Source organism: Littorina saxatilis, linkage group LG17 (assembly GCF_037325665.1).
Source record: "Littorina saxatilis isolate snail1 linkage group LG17, US_GU_Lsax_2.0, whole genome shotgun sequence".
Classification (NCBI taxonomy): Eukaryota; Metazoa; Mollusca; class Gastropoda; order Littorinimorpha; family Littorinidae; genus Littorina; species Littorina saxatilis.
Genome location: NC_090261.1, coordinates 24,278,316 through 24,300,524, shown reverse-complemented (window position 1 = coordinate 24,300,524; position 22,209 = coordinate 24,278,316). Strand labels below are relative to the sequence as shown.

Here is a 22,209-nt window from a genome sequence, read left to right as displayed (position 1 = left end):
TCTCTCTCTCTCTCTCTCTCTCTCTCTCTCTCTCTCTCTCTCTCTCTCTCTCTCTCTCTACCTGAATCTCCTCGCAGTAAGTGTGTGCAAGTTTGTCACACACACAGGAAAATAACCCTCGACACAATACGGTCTTGTAAGTAGTGAACCGAGGAAACACAGGAAGCTACATTGTGAAGAACTCAGTACGCGTCAGTCTAGGGACATTCTTGGCCACTATTTGTTATTCTTGGCCATCGTTTATTCTTACTACCCAGATGAATGCTTGATATGAAAGACAACAAGTCGTATTACTTGTTTAGGTATTCACTCATTTGGAAAATTAGCAGACTCGTGTACAATTAATAATGAGGATGTAGTGTGCTTCAAAGCAGCTTTGATGAAGAAGACTACATTGTACCAAAGAGTGTATCCGTAGGGATACACTCTTTGATTATACTGAGTAATTCATGTTTCTTGGTATGGTCTTGGCAGAAAAACTTGACATGAAAATACGATGTTTTTTCCTGATGCTTTGCTACAAAGTACATCAACATCAACAAGAGAATTCTAAGTTTAGTTTGTCCTCACGATAAGTTTTATGAATAAATCAAAGCCTATCCAGGTTTCCCAATTGCTTCGTTTCCGGCCGATTTATGTGGAGCACGTGATGCGCACAAAAAATATTGGCGGTCTAGAAGTGTCGTCTGCGCAATGATCGCGGCGGCGCCCGCGGCTTTCTTGACCGCCAAGGACGACCGCGCACGTTGTGATACGTCATTAGTTAGACCTCAATACATTAGACCATTGCACTAAAGATACTCTACTGTTATGTAGACGGTCTTGGATTGTAGTGGAAGAAGTACAGCCGTCAGAGACTAAGGGTTACTAAGGTCAATGTAAATCCATGAACAGGGACTGACCTGAAAGCATCAGTGTGCAGGAATGTATACTCCTTTTCCAAAAGTGCATGGCGTGTTGCTGTTAGCACCACAAGTATGCAGTTCGCGATTTGCACCCATGTTTTGGCTCATTTATGTCAGAGTGGCGATGTTGCAGCATGTGTTCCACTTAAAAATAATTGCTGTGTCGAGTGTAGCGTGAATGCTCCAGTTTTCAAAGATGCAAGCACAAGATGCAATGACTTTATGTTGAAAGTATTACGTTTTTGGAAAGGACTTGATGGAGAAACTGCTAGTACATTTACTGTTTACGCAAAGATTTAAATGTTCATGACTGTTGATGTATGTGCTGTGACCTTACAAACTGCATCATATATACAATCTTTGGTCGGATTGAAAATATTCTGTGTGTGTATGTATACATGGTGTATGTATGGATGTGTGTGTGTGTGTGTGTGTGTGTGTGTGTGTGTGTGTGTGTGTGCGCGTGCGTGCGTGCGTGCGTGCGTGTGTTTGTTTGTGCGTGCGTGCATGTGTGTGTATGTGTGTGTTTGAGCGCGGGTATGTGTTTCTAATGTATAAGGGTACAGTTTTAAACAATAACATTTCCTGCTGCATCATAGTTCCCACATGGTCATCCCACATTTCTTGCCCTGTCACCTCCGGCCCTGCTATGAATGTTATGCCCAACATTTTGTGTGTGGGACAGGAATCTCCGGAAACAAGTGTAGTTCACGACCTTTGCAAGGATGGACTGTTGGACATGAATTGCTGGTATGTGCAGGAGTAAAATACATAGGTTTCAGGTTTCTGATGCTCGTTGGCCTGCCACTTGGAGTTTTTACATTCCTGTATCTGTGTATGGCAGGATTCTTGTCCATTCAAGGGAACGCATAGTCGTGAATCAGTTGTAGAAAGTCACATATATGCCGCAGAGATCCTTTAAATGAAAAACTAACTGGAAGAGGGTGTAAACTTTTATAATACTCGTATTGATGCACATCGATTATTAGAACTATTGTAAAGATTGGAAGGACGTACACAGCAATGAGAGTATCCCTGGATTTGATTTGTTAAAAATCATCATCATTGTTGTATGTTGTGAATTGGTTTTGTTGTTGCTGTTGGTTGGCTGCACCCGTTGAATACCTTTTTCTTTATTTCCTAATAAGTTTTATTTTTCAAAACGTTTTTCGAAATATTCACGACTGTATGGCCGCAGCCTTGACCCTATTTGTTATGAACAATACGTACAAAATGTCGGACGGTGAGGTCAGAGAGATACTACACAATCACCCAACAGGTTCTACCTCTTGCAGTCGAAGCAAATGATTATAATAACTACGCTGTGTCCAAGCAAAGAGTGTATCCCTACGGACTTTCCGTAGGGATACACTCTTTGGTCCAAGTCAAGCAAAAGCAGATGTCACTTCTCACCGTCCTTATTATCAGTATCACCAGCACCACCACACCCTGTACTGGACACCGGGGCACGCTGGCCCGGAGATATCCCTTGATAATTAATTTGTTTTATTTGCTCTCTGGAAGCTTGTTTGGTTGGGGTGTACTGTTCGCTTTGTAGGCTATCTGCACGCGCAGACATCCAGATGAAGATTAGTCTGGAATTGGCCATTATCATCTAAATGGAAGCACGGTTGTTTGAATTTGAGATAAAACTAGTACACTCATTTTCTATCTTATCTTGATGTTTATGTATGCTCTTGAAAATGAGATGAGCCCTGGCCATTATCATCGTTTGTATTTTGAACGAAAACGTATTTCCGTTTGTGTATTTCTTACGCGTGTAGCTGAAACCATTGTTGACTTTTCCGTGATGAGGTACTAGTTTTGAATGTTTAGATTTGGAGAAAAAAAGAAAATGTTGCATAGAATCCAAATTTTGATTGTTATCTCTTGTCGCGGGCGCGAGTCTTTCTTCACACAGCCAGTATAGTTACTGTCTTCTATGTTTTGAATGGAAGCCAGGCTTGTTGAATTTTATCTTCCAAAAACGCAAACAATTCGCACGTGCCAAGACTTATGACTGACTCAGCTATTTAAATGATTTATCAGGTTCTATTTATGAACTGAATCCAGAATGTTGTGTATAGGTCGTCATTCTCTCTTGTCATTTGAAAGAATTCAGTTGTTTTGAATCTGTTATCATGCCCCGTTTAGTTAGAGCCTTTTCTTGACTTGGCTACTATCATATTCCGTGTTTTGAATGAAATCCAGTGTGGTTGCATTATATATCGCTCCAGGAAGCAGACAGCAAGCAATCTGCTGCACGATCTCTCGTGTGCACGTGCAGATCGGCAGGAAATGTTCCTCTGGTAATTATCGCCTTATCTTAGGTGACAAGGGTCGGGCAATATTTCACCTCTTTGGTAATTCTTCCAATTTCCGTTGGCCTCGTATTTGGTGCTTTTGTGTAAATTTTGTTCTGTACTTCAGATCGTCGACCTAATTCAGCCACGTTACCTGTGTTGTTCAAAGTGAAAACTTGTTTTCGTTTTGATGAATTAAGTACATGTATTTTGTAATACAGACATGAATATTAATTATACCGATCCGATTGTGTTTAACTCTGTTTAGCGATCTATTTACCTCGTAATTATAAACAACAAAGTAGGCCTAACCCGTTTTGCTGTTTTCAATGCATTATTTCTGATCACAAACTGGTTTTCAGCAGGAGACTTTCCACCAGGCTTCATGATAATCCCAAATGTCAATCGGCATGCAAGCTTTTCAGTGTCAGCGGGACGTGTGTGTGTGTGTGTGTGTGTGTGTGTGTGTGTGTGACGTGCTTGTGTGTGTGTGTGTGTGTATGTGTGTGTGTGTGACGTGCTTGTGTGTGTGTGAGAGAGAGAGAGAGAGAGAGAGAGGGAGGGAGGGAGGGAGGGGAGGGAGGGAGGGAGGGAGGGAGGAGAGAGGGAGAGAGAGAGAGAGAGAGAGAGAGAGAGAGAGAGAGAGAGAGAGAGAGAGAGAGAGAGACAGAGACAGAGACAGAGAGACAGAGAGCACAGCAAAGGCCTCCTGCAGAGCAGTGATAAGAAATTCAAGTTGCACATGCGTGTCACACAGTCATTCATCTTCGCAACAACACTGACTCGATCTGCGCACCAGCCTGCATTTCAATGCATTATCGCAGTTTCTTTATCGCGAAATTTGCCCGTGAAAGGTCTGGCAGATGTCAGTCGTTACGACCCTTTGCAGTCAGCGGTCCTACGGTAGCCAGCAGACAAGACTCGGAGAGAACTGATAACTATTATCACAGGGAGTTGAAAGTTCTGCAGATTGTTTGATGGGAGCATCCAAGTCATCAAAGGGAGCATAGACCAATGAGTGTACTGTACAATCATTGCAGAGACTGACTGCAGTATCACAGAGGGTGTGTGTATGCCTGCAAAGATATCTATTTAGAATCAGTGGGATTTATACTTTTATTCAGTCACATACTTTCATCATCAAATTGTGAAAGAATATGATTATGAAGGATTGTTATTTTATATGCATCGTACATGATTAAGTCAGGCATGCGTGATGACTTCCTACAACATACAACCTTATTCTTCTTCTTCTGCGTTCGTGGGCTGAAACTCCCACGTACACTCGTGTTTTTTGCACGAGTGGAATTCACGTGTATGACCGTTTTTTACCCCGCCATTTAGGCAGCCATACGCCGTTTTCGGAGGAAGCATGCTGGGTATTTTCGTGTTTCTATAACCCACCAAACTCTGACATGGATTACAGGATCTTTTTCGTGCGCACTTGGTCTTGTGTTTGCGTGTACACACGGGGGTGTTCGGACACCGAGGAGAGTCTGCACACAAAGTTGATTCTGAGAAATAAATCTCTCGCCGAACATGGGGACGAACTCACGCTGACAGCGGCCAACTGGATACAAATCCAGCGCGCTACCGACTGAGCTACATCCCCGCCATACAACCTTATTTATTTAGAAAGTTTGTTCTATGTATTGAAGAAGACAAGAAGAAGAAGAAGCCCAGACAAATAACGACGGAGTCGAAAAGAAAATAATTTGAAGAGTCTGGAGTAGGGAGCGGATGAATTTCCGGCGGTGCACACTGGATTTAACCCTCATCCTAGTTTACGACCCCGAAGCTGGATGAATTCCCATATCTGTTAACATCGCACCCTTCCTCCCCCAATTCGCACCTTCTCGGCATAAAGAACTTTATGACCAGCTGCAGTTGACGATGGCAGAGTGACCGGCCAAATTTCCAAGTCGGTGCATCTTTTATGAGTTGTACAGGTACATTTTACGTGGATATTCATGCAGTGAATGTATAAATGACATGCAGAAAGTCATTTTTTTCAAGTTGTCTAGCATTTCCATCTTGCACAGCATTTCCATATTGCAAAGTGTTCCCATCTGTGGCAGAGTGCAAAGAAATGAATCTGACATTATGGTCGTTTCTGACTTTCCTTCGCTGTTCGTACGAGTCTGTCTTCGGCTGCGATCTCGATTTTTCTTTCTCCTCAGAAGTTCGGCAGTATCAAAAGCAGGAATTCCGGGTGTTGATAGCCGAATCTTTGTAGGCTTTTTCACGACTTTCTGACTCGTGTTGAGGACGAATTGTGATGGGCAAAAAGGGAAGGTAGGCTAGATAAGTTGAGATGAAGAAGTTGTTCGGTGCAGTTCACCTGTACGTGTTCCTCCCTTTGCAGTTTGGCCCTGGTTTGGACCACTGAGTTATATCTAAGATCTTCTACTGCTACGTTAAGAATCGTAGCAGTAGAAAATCTTTGGTTATATACAACTCAGTGGGTTGGACGCTTTTGCTTGGTGGGCATTTCCGGGCAGAGACCGTTCAATGTTGAGTCCCGCAAGGGTCTTTGACATTTGTTTGGAGAAAAATTATAATTTTTGAATGAGTTGACCCGAGAAATCGGAAACATCTCCACCCTAAACCCACCAGGCGCGCCCGTGATTCGAACTCTCAACCTTCCGCGTGGGAGGCCAGCGTCTTATCCTCTATTTAAAGGCTGCCATATTCGTAGCGTTCATTAATTAATTCATATTGTTTACATGTGCCAATAATGTTATAAAACTGTACCTAAGGGGATATAATAACGATTGGCTGTAGCTTTCGAACACAGACAAAATTATTTCAGTATTGCAAAGTGGTGTTGATAGTGTCGAATGTAAACAGAACAGTCTCAAACGCCATCTTTGGTTTACGAAACGTCACGAAATGACGTCAACGGTCTAAAAATAGCCCAAGTCCTGGAGAACTGTTGCTAAACAATGCAATAAAGAATTAATTATTTCTCGTAATTGGTAAGGACTTCAAACCTAAAACTTTGCAGGAAGCTTAATTTATACATCCCCGCAACGATGGGAAAAGCCCTGGAAGTAATTAAACTAATTAAATAGGACTATGTCAGCCTTTAAGGCCATTGCGCCCGTCAGAGTACGGTCTTATTTCTCAAACGAGTATGAAGGGACATGTTGCTGCATTACCTCATCTTTTCGTTCCCCTTTCATCGAAGTGATGAGGAGATCTACATCTTGCTTTAGAAACATTGCGCTTGAGATGGTGATTCGTGCACACACTTCTATAACTTCACTGGCGCACATTTTGACACTGATTTTTTTCCTGTGCGGAAATAAGATAGCCCATACAGATTAGTTTAGCTCATGAAGGTTTTGATCGGTAAGCAGCGTCTTTGTACTTTCTACTGGCCTGATTTTTATTGTCAAGATAAAGTGACTGATTACGGATGCCGCAGACAGGATGGTAATCAGCATTCAATCAGCATGAACTTCAAAGATGCTGGTATGCAGCATGGTTGGCTCCGGGCCGAACAATCGAAATATTTTTGCAAGCTTGGAATGGGCGAATGTTCCTTGTAGAGGCTACAGGCGTTATAATTGAGTTTTGAGGTCAGTGTGTCATTGTTGTGTCTATATCACTACCGGCATCGTCTTGGCGTTTCTTTCGTAATGCTTTCTGGTAACGCAGGTAAATTATGTGATCCGAAATGCCAACAGGTTCTTTTGCCCTCCGAGAAAAAATAGATGAACAGGAACAAAGAATTGGATGGGAAGGAGAGAGAGAGTGAGAGAGAGTGAGAGAGAGAGAGACAGAGAGACAGAGACAGAGACACAGACAGACATACCGACAGAGAGACAGACAGACAGAGACAGACAGACAGACAGACAGTTTTGAGGTCAGTGTGTCATTGTTGTGTCTATATCACTACCGGCATCGTCTTGGCGTTTCTTTCGTAATGCTTTCTGGTAACGCAGGTAAATTATGTGATCCGAAATGCCAACAGGTTCTTTTGCCCTCCGAGAAAAAATAGATGAACAGGAACAAAGAATTGGATAGGGAGGAGAGAGAGGGAGAGAGAGAGAGAGAGAGAGAGAGAGAGAGAGAGAGAGAGACAGACAGACAGACAGACAGACAGACAGACAGACACGAGGGGGAACAACAGGAGCACTCCAAGCAGTGATGCGTGGATGATGAAGAACGCAACAGGAGGGGTTCAGAGGAGATGAACGCTGCACGGAGAGAATGAATCCAGTTAATCACCAGCCCCTCCCCCTCCTCTCCGAAGCATATCCATCTGGATGCTGGACAGAGAGGCCGAGCGCCACGTGTGCTGTTGGTCAGTCAGTGTCGCGGTGATTTAGTGACCACGGCGTCCCCCCCCCCCCCCCCCCCCCCCCACTCCATTGTCCGCGTCTCCTCTCATCGCCAGGCTTCATCATCACCATTATCGCCTGTTCGGCCACAGGCACACGAATTGCTTCATGATACCTTTATTCTTTCTTTATTTCGCCCCTGTGTTGTTCCCGAAGTGATGTTCTCGTGGGGGCGTTCTGGGACGTTTTAATCATTTGTCTTGCTGTTTTATGATTAAAAATGACGGTGAGATTGCTCCTAGTAGATTATAATACACACACACAAAAGCAACTGAAAGAGAGAGAGAGAGAGGGATAGAGACGTGGAGAGATAATGATTGAATACGTGTGTGTGGGTGTGTGGGTGTATTTGTGTGTGTGTGTGTGTGTGTGTGTGTGTGTGTGTGACTGTGTGTGTGCGCGCGCGCGCGCTTGTGTGTGTTGCACGCCTGTGGCCAGCTGCAGTAATGACGCAGGCAACAATGACATGTTGTGGTTTTCATTAGCAGCTCAACACCGCACCTTACCTTCTGTTATTTGGTAGTCTTGAAATTACTTTTGAAGGGTGGTGATGTTTGTACCCCCCCGAAGGCATATGACCTTGTCATTGCAGGAATATTTTTGGAGTGTGTCCATTTCCACGGGTTTCAACCTGACGGAGCTACTAGCGTTCTGTTGTTGATCTGGGTTAGAATCCTTCTCTGAAATTCAGTTCTAGCTCTGTGCTGTGCATTACATCCCCCCCCCCCCACCCCCCAGGAGCACCGTTGGAAGTCTTGCTTTGGAAAGAAATTTCTAACGCGGGCAGCCAAAGAAATATTTTTCAAAGCACACGATGCCGTTATCTTCTCTGTTTTGACTCATTAAAAGCCAATTTGAGGCGTGATTTGTTACAAAAACCTAGGATTATTTGTTTTGTTTTTCTCTGAAAGAAATGCGTATGTCTTGCGCCTGTGGTCGAAGGCAACAGCAGTAAAATCTCATCTGAGAACAGAAGCATCGGTTTGTGATTCTGATTAGTAGTAGCCTTGGAGTCCGTTTTGTTTTGATGTGCAACTTGATGCATCTGGTGATCTCGTGGGGCCTCTGCTTTTCTTTGTAGTCGTCCTCTCTCCTGTCTGTCTTTCCGAAGAGTAACAGCCGGGGGATATATCTCGAGAGCAAAGTCAGTACGGCGTCAGTTTGTGGGGCTGATTAGCTGAGGGGGAAGAAATTCCCCGTCCGTTTTGATTTGCAGATGGATGCATTTGGTGATAACGACTTGTTGTTCTTCTTGTCTCTGTCTGTCTGTTTCTCTTTCTGTCTCTTTCTGTCTTTGTCTCGCCTCTCTCTCTCTCTCTCTCTCTCTCTCTCTCTCTCTCTCTCACACTCTATTTCTCTCAGTCTCCCTGTCTCTGTATGACTCTGTTTATGTCTCTCTCTGTCTCTGTGTCTGTCTGTCTCTGTTTTCTCTCTCTCGTTCTCTCTCTCTCGTTCTCTCTCTCTCTCTCTCTCTCTCTCTCTCTCTCTCTCTCTCTCTCTCTCTCTAGATATATATCTATTTCTTTGGGAGTTCGTTACATGGTTCTGATTAGTGGACGACGAAGCCCTTGCTTAGATTGTGCATCTTGACGCATTTGCTGATCTCTTTCAGGATTCGTACCTGTTTATTTTCAGACCTGTATCGCTCTACGCCCTTGAACAAAGCACATCAACAGAAGCATCGTGGGGCTTTGATTCAATTATTGCTCTCATTTGCCGCGGTTGAAACAGTGTTAATCTGATGTGCAATTAGATGCACGTGAAAATGTGCAATAGGGGTCTGGATCTGTAAGTCACCGCTTTCTGTCTGCGCAGACTTCGGATTGAGGAAGTTGTTGAAATACAGCTGGATGATGATGATGATGATGATGATGATGATGATGATGATGATGATGATGATGATGATGATGATGACGACGACGACAATATGATGTGGGTGGATGTGTCGCGGGGTTGGCGGAGGGGGTGGGTTTGAGGAGGGTGAGAGAGAGAGAGAGAGAGAGAGAGAGAGAGAGAGAGAGAGAGAGAGAGAGAGACAGACAGACAGACAGACAGACAGACAGACAGAGAGAGACAGAGAGAGACAGAGACAGACAGAGACAGAGACAGACAGAGACAGAGACAGAGACAGACAAAAACGGAGACGGAGACAGATAAAGAATCGATTGTTGACATCTAGTGAGTCACACATGGTCACGTATAAACGTCTCTTAATTAACCAACATTTGTGATTCAACCCCGCGTATTGTTCACACAACAAACAAAACGTAATTAACACCCGGTCGTCAATATCGAATCCATACCCATGCGCCGGCAAACAATGTTCGGATAATAATGGCACCATAAAACTGTTATGTTGCCGCTTTGTCATCAGGCGAATATCCAAGTAATGTGAGTCAGGAAATACAATCAATGTGCATTTAGAGGCAGTCGTGTACAGGTGGACTTTATGTGGGTTGCTATTATTCTGAGCTACGTTAAAGTCCAAAGAGAAGAAACGCAGAGTTTAATGGTGTTTTTTTTTCTCATAATGACAGTCCTGTTTTGTTTTTTTCCAAATGTAAATTGTCAGCAGTAGTAAATTTGGCAGCAAATACTTTATTGAAACAATCTTTTGCGAGAGAATGCTCTGGATAATGTTTAAAGCCATATGTACTCGATGACTATACACGCTAATTGCTTTACCAACAGCTGGAGACAGACTAAATTAAGTTCCCTGCAAAATATTGTGGTCTAGGACCCCTTAAATGTTGAGATATTTGAATTTTCATTTTGATCTGGATCGTCCTATTTATAGATTTGGCAACACATGTAACGTTGATGCAAGGGAGAGAACACCGTGGCTTTGTTGACATCCTCACTTTTTCAGAGGCTAGAACAAGCTGTAATGCATGTATTATGGTCCGCGCATGGTGACGTATCGTCATTATATGGTCTTATGGTGCGTTTGACATCGATTGTGGGCAAACTACACTTTGTAAACACGGGAGTGCGTTAGTATGCCTTTAAGGTTCGGAAAACGATTCTCAGCGTTTTGAGGTTAGCTTCATATTTATTTACACTTTGGCTCAGTGTTTGTTTCAACTCTTGTCAATTCATTATTTTGTCTCAAAGAGCACATGTATAAGTTTATCTTGTTGTGCTCCTTTGTTCAAACATATTTTTTTCATGGCTTTGTAAATTTGTATTTTAAAATAAAACACTGTTTAAACCAACTCTTGTCAGCTGTGAAAAGTACTGTTTCGGTCAGGAAACAGAACAGCATGCTACATTTCTTCCTGTGTCATGGCTGTAATTAGCGGATAAATGGTAGAATTGACACATATTTAACAAATATAAATGATGTATGTGACGTCCCCAAATTTGTTCATATCTTCTTTTTTCTAATCACGTTAGTAATCGTGTAAACCCCTCCCCCCCGCGATTTTGACACATGCTTTGAAAAACTTTGTAACTTTGTAATAATTGTAACTTTGTTTAAAGACACCACGGTACGCCGTAGTCGTGCAACTGTTTTTATATTTATAAATTTATATAAAGTGCATGAATTTGCAACCAGAAATAAAGCATTGTTTGAACAAATTGGACCAGCGAATCAGTCATTTCTGTTTGTAACCTGAATTATTAGGAACTAGAGGAATACCCGGCTTCGCCGGGGTGAATCGCGAGACAGAGACAGACAGCGTGGCGGTTCATCACAATCACCTCTGCAAGCGAAGTCCTGTCACACGGGATTGAGAATTTTAGAGCTTATTTCTTAGCCCTATATTTTCTGTTGTGGCTTCTCAAATGCCAGAACATACAGACAGACAAAAGCCGCTAGACCCCATCACAAACAGAACTCTACAATCAACAGGTTTTTTCCCACACACACACACAAACACACACACAGAGAAGCCGTATATATATAATATGTATATCTATATCTATAAATATATAGAGATAGGTGAGTGTATTTTTTGCGTGGCTATAAATTGATTCGACCTTTTCACTTTGACAGTACGAACAACTTACGGGTGCAAGGGAAGCGTTCTGTACAGCGCAGTGACATTCTAAAAATAGTACCTCAGAAACGGGAATTTGGGGTGAACGGTGCGACAGAGACAGACAGCGTGGCGGTTCACCACAATCACCTTTGAAAGGCGAAGTCCTGTCAAACGGGATTGAGAATTTTAGAGTTTATTTCTTAGCCCTATATTATCTGCTGTGGCTTCTCACATGCCAGAACATACAGACAGACAAAAGCCGCTAGACCCCATCACAAACAGAACTCTATAATACATAGGTTTTTGCCTACACACACACACAAACACACACACACACAGAGAAGCCGTATATATATATGCATATCTGTATCTATAAATATATAGAGATAGGTGAGAGTGTATTTTTCGCGTGGCTATAAATTGATTCGACCTTTTCACTTTGACAGTAAGAACAACTTACGGGTGCAAGGGAAGCGTTGTGGACAGCGCAGTGGACAGCGCAGTGACATTCTAAAAATAGTAATAGTAACTTAGAACTGAACGGGAAAGCCACACGAAGGAAGGGAGATAAACGCCAAACACTGGAGAAGATAAGGAAGAGTTACTTATAATGGTGAAATGAACGCAAAAACGAAAATGAGTTCAGCGCTGCGCGCTGAGAGCCCGTGTTGAAATATCTCATCGATGATATTGTGTCCGGGGTGTAGCTGAATACGGTGTCCAAATTTGAAAAAGATCCACCGAGAACTTTGGCGTTGTGATGTGGTGTAGCGGCTATGGTGTGTCGGTATGGGGGCCCGGGTAAGCTGAGGTGGAACCAAAATAGCTGAGGTGGAACCAAAATCGGTTCCGCGCTGCGCGCTGAGAGCACTTGTTGAAATATCTCATCGATGAGGTTGTGTCCGGGGTCTCTCTGAATAAGCCCACCAAATTTGAAGCAGATCCATCGAGAACCTTGGCCGCGCATCGCGCACAGACACACAGACAGACAGACAGACAGACAGACACTAGTCGTATATATATATAGAAGCACGACCTTCGTCTGCTTAGTCCATTTCTCCCTCTTTTTCATATTTGACAAACCTCCTCAAAACTTGTCAGGCAAAACGCATGATTTATTTGTATACACAAAATTGATGACACATCCGTGGCCACATACACATTCTTGCATCATGAGCCAATCACAAACTGTGTCACTGAAAGCAAAATGTATTGACACCCAATGACAACACGGTTTACGGTGTTCATGTACTGTCAACTCCGGTGACCTGGATTAGAGAAGAACTTTTTGGTGGGTGACGATTTGGCAGGTCACAAGCAATGGCAGTGGGCCGCTCTAATTCGCCCACTGACTCGGGATTTGCTCTCCACGTTTGCCCTTTGGTGCACGGCCAGCCTAGCAACTGCTAAATTCTCCATGTCTGCAGTCCTGGGCCTCTATAACCCCCATTTCTTCCACCACCAACCCCCTCCCTCTTTAAAACGTTTCTTTTTTTGTTGTTCTTTTCTTTTTTACGCCCAACACTTTGCCTGTCTGGTCGCTGGATACGTTCAAGGTCACTAACTGATTTGCAGTTCGGCGAAGCCAGGGGATCGAAACACGCCGTTCTCACTGCTACAGAAGAAGACGAAAAAGTAGAAGAAGCAAGAGGGAAAAAAAGACGAAAAGAAAAAAGACGAAAAAAAGAGGTGGAACCATGTCGCCGTTGAAATTTCTCACGCTTTTGTTTCACATTTTTTGGGGTGTCTAACCTGCCCGTTTTGGGGGTCCAGGGTTATCAGGAATGTGTGCACTTTGGCTGCACATCCTGACCTGGTTTGCCCAGGGTTCTGCTCGCAGTGCATTCAATCACACTTCATTGGGGGACCCATCCGCCTTGGGTGTAACTCTTTAATATCTAATGATTAGATTACGGCGGCTGGAATTTCGTCACGAAAAAGTGGCGATCGAGAGTTTTTATGTTTGTTAGGCTGTCTGAGAGGGAAGGCCACTGGAGGTTTACAGATTATTACACAATGATCACTAAGGTTTTTACGTTGTAAAGTACAAGTGTGACGAATGAGCTTTAAAAAGTGACCGAAACCACGATTGAATCGAACATTGGTTACCGACAACTCTTTTGCCAACCCAAAGATCACGGGATTTCTTCTTGCTCATAAAAGGAACCACAAATTCAAATTCCTGAAAAGTGAAGGTCCCCCCCCCCCCCCCCCCCCAAGCCAAACCGCTATACTGGCGTTGAGTAACTTTGTCTGTTTCACACTTTGTACAAGTTTGCGAATGGGACCAAGCTAGGATTTCAGTAGTCAAGGGTGGACTCGCTTGCAGTTGGGTGAGAGTGTGTGGGATCCGGCGTCGTGTTTGCCTGTCAACTGGTAAAGGGCACAGGAGTGCACGATCAGGGCCTGTCTGTATATATTGGGACTTGTCAAGAGAGAGAGAGACACTGACACTGATTTTATTGAGTAGGCCAACGACCCATTCACAAACATGATGGAAAATAGATGTAATTGAATAGAAAAGCAAAAATTACACACACAAACAGACCAACATTGTTTAACATACCCCCGACTTCCAAGAGCTGTAGGCAACAGCATCAAACACTTGACAAAAGGTTACTCCCACCAACTAACACCCACATTAACACCCCCTTCCCACACAAACACAGAACCGGTTCAATTTATTGAAAGGAGAATTGGAAAGGAGAAAGAGAGAGAGGGAGAGAGAGGGAGAGAGAGGGAGAGAGAGACAGAGAGAGAGAGACAGAGAGAGAGAAAGAGAGAGACAGAGAGAGAGAGAGAGACAGACAGACAGACAGACAGACAGACAGACAAGAAGTCGATAAACCAAGCCTAGATTCGTCGAAATCCCGCGCTTGTTGCACCAAACCACATCATGACTGCCAATATTTGAAACATCATTTTCTAACGTTACAGTCTATCCGGGGAGGGGAGTGGTAGTTTCTATGATGTTGAAGGAAAAACCAAACTTTGACAAACTTTCTCTTTTCGAAAGAAAGAAGGGCAAGTATGAGTACCAGGATGGCAATGACGATGGGACCCATGGGGTGGGGGTTGGGGGTTGGGGGGCATGGGAGGGAGGGGTGGGGGTGGGGGGTAAATCAATACCCGAGGCCGGCGATCAGAGCTGGCTGCATAATGGATGAAGCATCTTGTGCACGTGCAGCTCTCAGACAAAGCGAATGGAACACTTAAAACGACAGTCGTCGATAGCGGTTCCCAGCACTTTACTCACCTTTACAATGACACTTTGTTCTAAGTTTCTGCCTGTGCATAGTTCGAGCAGGGACATATTATGTTATCATACAAAAACTCCAGAAAGCAAAATACAGCTAGTTGTAACAACGTATTGATTGTCGGATGGATGGATTGATTGATATATTGATTCAATGGTGTGAGTGTGTGATTTTTTTTCGGAGAAAATGTCACCGTATTAGAAAACTACCTACTCGTGACTTGAACCTGATATTGCTGATTGCTTATAAAATCTTGAATCTTGAATTTTATCGACGCAGTACCATCGCTTTTAGTGATATGTGCTGCGCTACCAAAGAAGAAATGCTTTTATGCAAACAAACTTGTGCTCGTCTTTGTCAAATCAAAAGATAATACATAACATTCTTACAAGTACTATAGGCACTTGGTGATAGTTAATAATGAAGCTTCTTTTAAACACCATGACAGTGACTTTCAAGTAAGGTAAGGCCCTAGTCATAAAGAGATCCACTTGTGTTCACAAGAGCACTCATACAAGTGTTTCATTTGTTGCTATCTTTTTGATGATAACATTATTTCTTGGCTATGTAAATATTTTTGAACAAACTCTTATTTAAATCAGAAAAATCCACTCGATGCCGACGACAGATTTAGCTAGATGGCCAAGAACATCTGTCGTATAAGCACTTGTTTTGCGCAGTGTCCCTTGTCACTAAAAGCTACGATCGATAAAACGATTACAAGTTTGTGCTCACAGCAGTTCTAGCTCTTGTCTGTGCCAGTATGTCCGTGGACGTCCATGGTTTAGATAGTTACACTGTGCCCTCAGGAGATCTGTTGGCTTTCCAGTGGCAAAGGGCATCTATTATTAAAAACCATTAACTTTGCGATTTCGGTACTTTCAGTGATTAGAATAGAACTAATATTTGCCTCACTGAGACGGTTTGAAGGACACCGGTGATTCTTGCATCAGGAATTTTGCTTTGGTATGAAGTAAACCAAGGAACGCAGGAATCTCCAAAAAAAGAGCATTTCATTGGAGAGTAAGTAAATGTGCAGTTTCCTTCAAGTCGCAATCTTCCACTGCATAATTATCTTCACCAGTTTTTCCATCTTCTGTTTGCTCCCGCCAAATGTAGTTCCTGCAGCATCTCCCATATTATATTCAATATGCACAGTGGCAAGAATATGGTACCTTGCATGGAACAGATCTCTTTAATAAAAAAATATCAATGACGCGGTTACGTTTCGTTGATTTCGTCAGGAAAATGCAACATGTCGGTAGGACCTCGCGTGAAAGCATTACGCCATCATCGCTGGACCATGATTCTGCACGACAAAGCTTTTGTTGGGAGTAATAGCGTCCCATTACACTGAGTTGTTTGGCTCGCTTTGTCCACATGTCTTATTCATCGTTCGGACCCACAGGAGTTTCCTCCCCAAGGGGGATAACCGGGGAATGACTCTTTGAAGTCCCAGGCCATCTTCCGTCAGTGCCAGGGTCGTGCTGGGTCCGTCTTTGTGTGGCACTGAGTGTGGAATGGCTCTGGTGCTGTTGCTATGTCGATCCGTGTGTGGGTTCTGGCTTCTATATCTCTGTGGTTCTGCTGCACGGCTTCTGTACTTGTGTTCGATGTCCCGTAGTGTCAGTGCTCTGCCGTTGGGATCGGAGAACTTTTTGACTTGTTGCTGTGACTCATTGCTACCAAAGAGTTTAGCCCTGGTGGTCCGTAGGGGAGAGCTCTTTGCTGCAACAGTGGAACTCTCTTCACTTTTAAGACCTAAAACAAATCTGAGAAAATTAGGTCTTTAAAGGGAGGGAGTCTTCTTTAAAGGGAGGGAGTCTTCTTTAAAGGGAGGGAGTCTTAAAATGTGGGTAATTTTACAGAGGTTTGTTTGTTTGTTTGTTTGTTTGTTTGCTTAACGCCCAGCCGACCACGAAGGGCCATATCAGGGCGGTGCTGCTTTGACATATAACGTGCGCCACACACAAGACAGAAGTCGCAGCACAGGCTTCATGTCTCACCCAGTCACATTATTCTGACACCGGACCAACCAGTCCTAGCACTAACCCCATAATGCCAGACGCCAGGCGGAGCAGCCACTAGATTGCCAATTTTAAAGTCTTAGGTATGACCCGGCCGGGGTTCGAACCCACGACCTCCCGATCATGGGGCGGACGCCTTACCACAAGGCCAACCGTGCCGGTCTTTACATAGGTTATGAAATGGCAGAACAGAACATCTGAGAAAATAAGATCTTTAAAGGCGGGGGGGGGGGGGGGGGGTGAGGGTAGTCTTCAATCGCTGGGTTTTAAAAGGAGGGGTTCCCTTGTACTGATCATCACCAGAACTTGTTCCGTGCGAATAAAAAAAGAGAATGGAACGGAGAAAGAAAGAGAACACACAAAGGGAGAAGGAATTGGAGGAGTAGCAAGTACAAGGAAATCCGATTTGTTGGCTTGGACTGGCTTAGAAAGGACTTTGCTGTTCGGTAGAAATTAGAATGGCTGGAAAAGCAAATTGGCATTACTGCACATTTTCGGGGTTTTCGGGAGTTATTTTTAGCGCGGAGAGAGAGAGAGAGAGAGAGAGAGAGAGAGAGAGAGAGAGAGAGAGAGAGAGAGAGAGAGAGAGAAAAAGAGAGAGAGAGCGAGGGGTAAGTATATGTCGGATAGTCTGTCCCACTGTCTTCCTAATTTGTTCTTTTAAAGAGTGAGCGTCACCTTCAGCAGACATCAGGATGACTGTAACGTTCTGACGGATGTATAATTACTATTAGTTGGTGGGTAGATGGAGGAATGAATGGATGAGCTGTTTGATTGACGGATTGGCTGATTTGTAAGCCGCTAAGAAGAACTAATGTATCAAACACATCTTCAATCAACGTAATCGTAAACAAAAAACAAGAAGCAAACATCCCTCCTTAAAACACACACACACACACACACACACACACACACACACACACACACACACACACACACACACACACACACACACACACACACACACACACACACACACACACACACAAAACGAATAGAAAAAATAAACCGCACAAAACAATGAACTCTGACTTCTTGCAGGAAACAAATCACTCGTTTTACGAGCGCAGTTGGCATTTTCCATTTACCTCGGTCTGCTTGTGAGAAGAAAACAACAACCCCACAATCTTGAGCCCTCTTCACCCTCTTCGTTCCTTATCGAGTGTTCTACTTTTCTTGTCATTATCGGCGTCGTGTGTAGCCTTTTTGTCGCATTCATGTTATCTGTTCGCGAGGAGAGAAAGAGAGACAGCGAGAGTTTTATCGCGCAGGTGACTGGCCCGGCCTGGCCCTTGACATTACAGCAGCAATTGATTGGGTTAATTGGGCGGCGCATTCAGCAGGAGCGATGTTGTAGTATCGAGCTTTACTTGCGGAGAGCAGGGCCAGGGGAGCTTCTTTGTTTTTCTCTAGTGCTGCACGTGCTTCTGCTGAAAATCGACATACTAGGTCTTCTTTTGACAGATCCTTTGGGGATGGAGGCAATAATTAAGAAGAAGAAGAAGAAGAAGAAGAAGAAGAAGAAGAAGAAGAAGAAGATGATGATGATGATGATGATGATGATGATGATGATGATGATGATGATGATGATGATGATGATGATGATGATGATGATGATGATGATGATGATGATGATGATGATGATGATGATGATGATGATGACGACAACGACGACGATAATGATGATGTTGGTGTTTGTTGGCAGCGTGATGATGACGGTGTTTGTTGGCGGCGTGATGATGAAATATTTTGTCATGGTTTCTTTGATAGCGTACATGTTCAAAACTAGCAGACCACACACAAATGGCAGGAACATTATCAATCACAGCATGAACACCTGCATTGACAATAACAGCAACAGCATTGACATATTTCTCGCTTATACGACTCAAACCATATTACCGCTAGGTAATGAGTAGTGAATAGACGAACACTGTTGGATGAAATTGACAACATTAAAGACAGGTGTAACACAAAGACATCTTGAGGAGGTCGCATTCATGAGGTTTGGAGATGGTTGTAGCTTTAAACCAAAATGTGTTATTATTGTTTATGTGTGATTTTTTTTCTTTTCTTCAGAAAGCTGCATTTTGAGAAAGGGAAATAACTCCTACTTCTGACGCTGCTGGAACCAAAGTCTAAACGGTATGTATAGCGCTATACTTAGATCCACATCAAGAAAGAAAAAAGGCCAATCTGATTGAGTTCTGAAATGCCAGGTCGATTGTACACACACTGAGCCCCATTTGTTCCCATGTCCATCTTTACATCGGTGATGCTGAATTTTTTTATTTTTTTTTTATATATTTGCAGCACCTCTCTTGTGAATGTGTACAATCACGCTCTCTCACAGTCATGCCTGTAAACTTTCCCTCTCAGCAGAGTGCCCCCAAAACAAGAAATTGTTGACTGGGGCTTGGCTCAAGAAATGGGTCAATGATGGAGCCCCAAATCGCACGTGCATCACAGGACGCGCAAGCGAATGCATCTCTTGACGCGAAACTCCAATTTCATCCGATTTTTGGGTGGAATATGGGGGATGGTGGGGAAGGGGCGATGGTGGTGGGGAGGAGGGATGCTTGGGCTGTTGATCAAATTGTGGGCCTGAAAGTGAATCCTGGTGGCAGTAAATCGATCTGTGGACATTATCCCTGCAGCCGGGAGCATTTTTATTTGTCCTGCATTTTGGGTGAAGGTCAAAGTTAATCATGTTTATTGTAAATTCGTTTATTCTTTGCTCCTTTTCATACATTTGAGCGATTTTGGTGTCTGAGAATTAACTGTGGTAGGACAAGTAGTAACTGTAAATATGTTTGTTTGCCTATGTTAAAAACATCTGTTCTTTTAAATAAGCCCAAAGAGACCGACCGACGAAGATTATAAGCTCGATATGTCCGTTATCAATCAAGCTCATTAATCTGTTAGCAGATGAGGCTATTGAAATAAGTAAGAGAAAGTTGAGGTTTTTTTCAATGGAAATTGGAAGCAGTATTCTTCCTCAAATTTAGCAAACAGTTCAGCAAACCAGTGATGCCTTAAGCATAAACCCTCTAATATTTTTTCTCTTTTTTTTCTGTCTTTCAAGGATGCTATCGAAAGTGTTAATTTATCCAGTCCTATCGACTATCAAACACAAGCATTCACATAGAAATGCATCACCCTGTCAATTCTGCAGCAGCAGCAAGCCAGGGAGGGCGGGGTCAGTGGCAACAGGTCGAGGTGATACAGGGGCGCGCCGGATATCATGTGACCTCGTCCAAACTGGCGAGGCAGCGCCGGTCGCGATCGATGGTTTGGGTTTTTGTTTCCCTCGCCGTCCGCCCGGCGCCGGTCGCCGTCTTGTCGTCACTAGATTACAGAAGTTGCGGGGAAAACGTCCGGTATGGAAAACGAGACAAAGGCAACATTTATTTCGGAAACCGCTATGGTTACATGCATTTAAAAAAACAAACAATAAAATCAACAACAACAAAAGAAAAGTAATAAGGGGACAAAACACTTCGCAATTACTAATCATAAGATGACGTCTTTTCTCTCGTCTGGTACCGCCGGTGTGATATACATCACGTTTGGTGATACCATTTAATTGGTTAAATCATGATTTTATTCAACATGAGTATCATGAAACAGTAATCAGCAAACATCTAGGGCATGAGCTCAAGCAGGAGCTGATTTAACTTTGCGTAACCGGTTCGTTCCTCGGGGATTGTTCCATCTTGTTGTGCTCCTATATTACTTCATACACTCCATGGATTAGCATTTATGTATTTGAGAAGAAAAAAAAAGAAGCTGTTTAATCAAGGGGTAAAGAACGGGCATTACAACAGCAGTCTTAGACGAGAGAAAATGACACTCTCTTTGACATCATCTTTGTCACGGTTCCGTAAAATTCATTGTTGGGGGGTATCCGCAACCTTTGTATTGTCCCCGCCGAGCCGATGGCGCTAGCTAACAGCTTCAGCGTGGCCCCTGACGCTACTGAGCTAATCTTTGCCTTGGATTCTTGCCTTGTGTGGGCTAACGTTGCAATCGCTTTGTGTGTGATCTTCGCGCATTTGTTCTTTTTTTGTTCCTTTTAATCATTACTGTTCGGTGCACGGCCTCCTGTTTTGTTTTGGTTTAATTAGACGGCGGCGAGGGAACAGATTTTAAAGGGTCTTTGGGATAGGAAGGAAAGGGAGAGGAAGGGGGAGGGGGAGGGGGAGGGGGAGAGTGTTCTTCTTGACGTGCGAGAGAACTAACTATAGGGGACACAGTTCGCCCTTTCCCCTCTTTTAATTATGTTTTCTGAAAAGAACTTTCCTTAATTACAAGTTGCTTTAAGCTAATTACTTTAGGCTAATACTCATATTACTGTTAAAGAATAGTTACGCTCATGTAAAACCATCTTGATTTTGAACAGATTTGATGTGTGCAACCCATTTCCTGTAATAAAAGTATTACACAGACATTCTTGAAAGCAACGAAGTAGTGATAGAGGGGTTTGTATCATACAGCCACGTTTTAAATGTGAAAGCGAAGGTACAGGATAGCTGACTTTTTTATTTTTAGATCAGCGAACAGAAAGTAGAGATGAGTTTCACTATGCAATATTGGCAATAATTATAGTCATGCAGCAGTAGCAGCAAGTCATCCGCGGTGACTCAATGCTCAGATCTCTGCGTGGTCATCACATAATTATATATGGATCTGGACACCCCCATCCCCTCCCCGGCCCGCACGCCCGCGAAATATCGGTTACAAAGCTGTGCCTTGGGAAACAATTAGGACCTGGAGCCCAATGCATAGCCCCTCCATACTTTTAGGATTTCATAGCGCTGTGGAGCGTATAGCTATGAAACGCACTATAGAACTCAGCGGTCCGCATGCATGAGGTGAAATAGTGCCTGCCATAGCTAAGAGCGGCTCTATTTTTAACACGTAGACAGTGGAAGGGATTCCCCCGTCATCCTGTGTCTCTGCGCATGCGTCAAGCTTTGTGATGCTTCGCGGCGGGTCAGTTTTACACCATTTGCCGCAGACAGTTTGGAAAGCCCGTCTCCTGATAAAACTTGGCTTTCGTGGTTTGGAAACTATATCCATTCTGGTACCCTCACCATAAAGGTATAAGTCACTCTTTTGCTGGTTCTGCATGCTGTGTTTGATGTTATAAATTCCCGTATTATTATCATTATTATCATTATTATTATGTACCGCGATCAGTTCGCCACACACATCTTGAAAAGATCCGCACGCGTAAAAACTGGCCCAAAGTCAAGATAACCCGCAGAACCGGCGGCAATGCACCCTTTCGATTCGGCAGTTCCGAGTTGCTCTTACAGTTCATCCGTGATTGCAAGAATGTCCTGCCGACGAAAGCGGAATTTTCTGTACAGTTCCACG

General features: G+C 43.5%; 1 protein-coding gene and 1 long non-coding RNA gene across 2 annotated transcripts in view; one reads left to right on the top strand and one right to left on the bottom strand.

Moving 5' to 3' along the window:
• LOC138953974 (uncharacterized) overlaps positions 1-22,209 on the bottom strand; it is a 256,228-nt gene that overhangs the window by 13,962 nt on the left and 220,057 nt on the right. The window lies entirely within an intron of this gene.
• Positions 1-22,209, top strand: part of LOC138953969 (uncharacterized) — a 110,495-nt gene that overhangs the window by 20,389 nt on the left and 67,897 nt on the right. Inside the window, exon 2 of the mRNA XM_070325993.1 lies at positions 18,907-18,972. The gene's annotated coding sequence lies outside the window, so the exon portion shown is untranslated. The remainder of the gene's footprint in view (positions 1-18,906; positions 18,973-22,209) is intronic.